The sequence below is a fragment of the Panulirus ornatus genome, chromosome 7 (genome assembly GCF_036320965.1).
Source record: "Panulirus ornatus isolate Po-2019 chromosome 7, ASM3632096v1, whole genome shotgun sequence".
NCBI classification, from domain to species: Eukaryota; Metazoa; Arthropoda; class Malacostraca; order Decapoda; family Palinuridae; genus Panulirus; species Panulirus ornatus.
Window position 1 is genome coordinate 41640086 of NC_092230.1, and position 5000 is coordinate 41645085.

The window sequence follows — 5000 nt, forward strand, 5'->3', positions numbered from 1 at the left end:
ATATATATATATATATATATATATATATATATATATATATATATATATATATATATATGTATATTTAAAGTAGAGTGACCAAACTGGACACAGTATTGAAGATAGGGTGCGTACGCTTTAGTCAACTGTAATTATTAATAATATAATCACCATAATTTAAGATTCGAGAAATTTACCTACGAATTTTTTTTCTCTTCCCTTCCCCCCTTTTTTTTTTCTACTGTTTCCGTTGCATTGTCTACTTGGCTTTAGGGAGATCATGATAGGTTATGTCATGTATTGCCTCACCTACCTTTCATAGATCTTCGTTAACACAGGTGTATAAAACCAGCGCTCCAGATGATGATCGTGTTTTTTTTGCTGGTGGTTCATATAATTTAGGGTCCTATGGGGGAGTTTTAGTTAAACCTTATAATGCTGTCTAGGATACAAACTTAGGATCGTATGGGGGATTTAATACCTTATAATGCTGTCTAGGATCGAACTTAGGATCGTATGGGGAAGTTTAATACCTTATAATGCTGTCTATGATCGAACTTAGGATCGTATGGGGAATTTAATACCTTATAATGTTGTCTATGGTCAAACTCAGGATCGTATGGGGAATTTAATACCTTATAATGCTGTCTATCATCAAACTTAGTATCGTATAGGTATCGTATAGGGAATTTAATACCTTATAATGCCCTCTATAATCAAACTCAGGATCGTATGGGGAATTTAATACCTTACAATGTTGTCTATCATCAAACTTAGGATCGTATGGGGGAATTTAATACCTTACAATGCTGTCTATCATCAAACTTAGGATCGTATGGGGGAGTTTAATACCTTATAATGCTATTATCAAACGTAGGATCGTATGGCGAGTCTAATACCTTATAATGCTATCTGTAATCAGTGTGATTAATATACATGAGATTGAGAACCGTCCTCAAAACTGATCCATGAGCTGGAAAATTACCTTGAAACACACACACACACACACACAAGTCTATTTGCAAAGCGGGGTCTACGTAAGAGGGAGACAACATGGATTCAGGGAAATGAGGTCGTGTGTAACGAACGTCTTTGGATTTCTACGCAAGAGTGAGCTCAGTTTTCGTACAAAAAGAGAAGGGATTTTTTTTTTTTTTTTTGGATTCTTTGTATCTGGACTGACCGAAAGCATTTGACACCGTACACCACCCTCACTGGAGGTGGGTATTGAACCTGCATCACAAGGCAGGAATGAGAAGACTACTTGGATGAGCAATATGGGTTGAGGTCACTAGTGGAGTACCTCCAGGTTCTGTTCTGGTACCATGGCCAGAGGGATTGGACTCCTACCTCAATATGTCTGTTTGCTGATGATGCCTAAGTCATGAGGGGAAAGTGACAAGTAAGGAGCTGAGAAGGCTTAGATTTGCCCACCTGAGAAGAAAGTAAAGGAAAGGGTGACTTGATCACAACCATGAAGTGTTTTACACTAGGAAATTGTTAGAAAAGATACAAAAAAAAAAAAGGGAAGAAAAAGAAATGGTGGCTGGATGAAGTAAATTGGTTGAGGAGATTTAAGAAGATGTTTTAGTGGTGGAGAATGTTCAGAAAGTGAGGGAACTCCACCATTGCAGACCTCCCTCCCTCCCCCGCACCGTACACATATGTCATTTTCGCCTGCATAGAAACGCACCTACACACACACACACACACACAAACACACACACACACACACACACACACACACACACACACATACACAACACACACACAAACACACACACACACACACATACACAACACACATACAAACACACATACAAACACACACACACACACACACACACATACACAACACACACACACACACACACACACACACACACACACACACACACCAGCTTGTCCCTCCCTTCCCTGGGGGGGGGGGGCAGGGGGGCAATTGTTTGAAGTGTTGTGGTTTGGTCATTAAGCCCACAAATGCCTGAGAACATTACAAGTACAATACACGTCTGGCCATTACCAGTACAATACACGTCTGGCCATTACCAGTACAATACACGTCTGGCTGAACAACGTGTTTGTGCTCATTTGAATCTCCCGGTCCCCCCATGCGCGCCACACCGTCAGTTTCTGTTATGTGTTGTTATATGTCTTGTTATTACCTATTGTTATGTGTTATGTGTCTTGTTATGAACGAAGGGCGAAGGAAGATCTCTTGTGTGTGTGTGTGTGTGTGTCTGTGTGTGTGTGTATGTGTGTGTGTGTGTGTGCATACATCGTCCACCACACTACCACTCCACCACACTACCACTCCACCACACTACCACACTACCATTCAAAGGCATGGTCGCTGCTCTGGTGAATTATTTTGACCCCCCCGTATCTTTCATCCACCTTGGGACCTGAACCTCTCTCTCTCTCTCTCTCTCTCTCTCTCTCTCTCTCTCTCTCTCTCTCTCTCTCTCTCTCTCTCTCTCTCTCTCTCTCCTCTCTCCCCCAACCACCACACACCTGGTCACCCAACACCTCCACCACCCAAATACACACACACACACGCACATAGGGAGAAAGAATACTTCCCACGTATTCCCTGCGTGTCGTAGAAGGCGACTAAAAGGGGAGGGAGCGGGGGGCTAGAAATCCTCCCCTCTCGTTTTTTTTTTAATTTTCCAAAAGAAGGAACAGAGAAGGGGGCCAGGTGAGGGTATTCCCTCAAAGGCCCAGTCCTCTGTTCTTAACGCTACCTCGCTAATGCGGGAAATGGCGAATAGTTTGAAAGAAGAAAAGATATATATATATATATATATATATATATATATATATATATATATATATATATATATATATATATATATATATATATCTTTCCACGTCTGTTTCTTAACATTGGGGTACGGGGGGGGGGAGGGGGAGAGGGGGGTCAGTGGTAAGGGTCTGGTTGGTTTTAGCCCAATTAAGTCGTGTTGGGGCGAAGGGCAGGTTGGAATTTCCTGTGCCAGGGAGGGAAGGTGGAGGCCCCCCCCCCCCCCCCCCCCCGTGCGACCGGAGAAGGCAAACACGCGGAGTCGCCCATTACCACAAGGAGGGGAATGGGGGGGGAATGGGGGAATGGGGGTGGTGATGGGCGCCGCCGTCCGTCCCCCATCCCTCATCCCTCCCATTCCTTCCTTCCTTCCTTCCCTCCCTCCCTCTCCCCCTTCCTTCTCTCCCTCCGTGTGTGTTTGCTAGACAAATGCGCCCCCGCCGCCGCCCGTCCGCCCACCCGCCGCCCGTCCGCCCACCCGCCCGCGAAATATTTCACCCAGAGAGAGAGAGAGAGAGAGAGAGAGAGAGAGAGAGAGAGAATGACATTGTGGGCAAACCCATTGTTTGTGGAGGGAAGTGGAGCTAGCTTGTAGAAGGGTTTTTCGGGGTGGAGTTGGGGTGGGTGGGGGGTAAGTGGGTGAGGTAGTGGGTGGGTGGGTGGGTGGGTGGGTGGTTCCTTCCTTTCCCAGCGCCCCACACACACAGACACACACACACACACACACACACACACACACACACACACACACACACACACACACACACACAACCTCCCTCGAAAAATGGAGTCAAGATTTAGTATAATGAAAAGAACTTTGTGGTGACACCAAAGATGTTGGGGAGAGTGTGTGTGTGAGAGCCAGCCTCTCACACACACACTCTCCCCCCTCACGGTACACCAACCCTCCCCCACACACACCATGGGCAGAGGAGGAGGAGAGTGGGGAGGGTAGGGTGGTATGAGATGATGATGATGATGGTGATGGAGAGAGAAAGAGGGGAGAAAGAGGAGAAAAAAGGGAAGGCAGGAGCAGAAAGGGGTTGTGTGTGTGTGTGTGTGGAGGTCGACCACTCGAGGATGAGCCGTTATCATCACTTTCTCCTTCTCCTCCTCGACCTCCTCCTCCTCCTCCTCCTTCTCGACCAGCTATGCAGTCAAACTCTCTTCGTCCCTCCCTCTGGCATCATCTCCTGTTCCTTTAACCTATTCTTCCTTTAAGTGTTCCCTTTAACCTATTCGCCCCTTTAAGTATCCCTTTAACCTATTCCTCCTTAAGTATCCTTTAACCTATTCGCCCCTTTAAGTATCCCTTTAACCTATTCGCCCCTTTAAGTATCCCTTCAACCCATTCTCCCTTAAGTGTTCCTTTGACTGGGGTAATGTTTTGACAGTGTCATGTTATTTAGTGTATGACGAGAAAAAGCTGTTCACATATTCTACATTAAGGCCGAAAACTAGAATATGCTTCTCAAGTTTGGTCACCACCGCAGCTAAAGAAGCACAAAGAGCTGATAGAGAAGGTCCAGAGGAGGACAACAAAACTAGAATATGCTTCTCAAGTTTGGTCACCACCGCAGCTAAAGAAGCACAAAGAGCTGATAGAGAAGGTCCAGAGGAGGACAACAAAACTAGAATATGCTTCTCAAGTTTGGTCACCACCGCAGCTAAAGAAGCACAAAGAGCCAGATAGAGAAGGTCCAGAGGAGGACAACAAAGATGGTGCCTGAATTGTGAGAGCTGGGTTACAGGGAGGGGCTAGAGGCCATAAAATTGTCCTCCTTAGAAGAGAGAAAAGTGAGGGATGACTTGATCATAAATTCTCTGAAAACAGACTGATGACGTGGACAGTGAACAGATGATCTTGGAGAGATGTTAGGGATAGAACAAGCAGAGAACATAACATAACGTCAACAGTGAAAAGATGTTCTTGACAGTGAACACATGTTCTTGGAGAGATGTAGGGATAGAACAAGCAGAGAACATGACATAACATGAACAGTGAACACAGTGTTCTTGGAGAGATGTAGGGATAGAACAAGCAGTGAACATAACATAATGTGAACAGTGAACAGGTGTTCTTGGAGAGATGTTAGGGATAGAACAAGCAGAGAACATAACATAAACTTGTTAAGCCAAGATGTCAAGAAGTGGTTTTATGATGACTGGACCAGAATGACTGAGGACATGGTTAATAATGCTCTACCACACACCA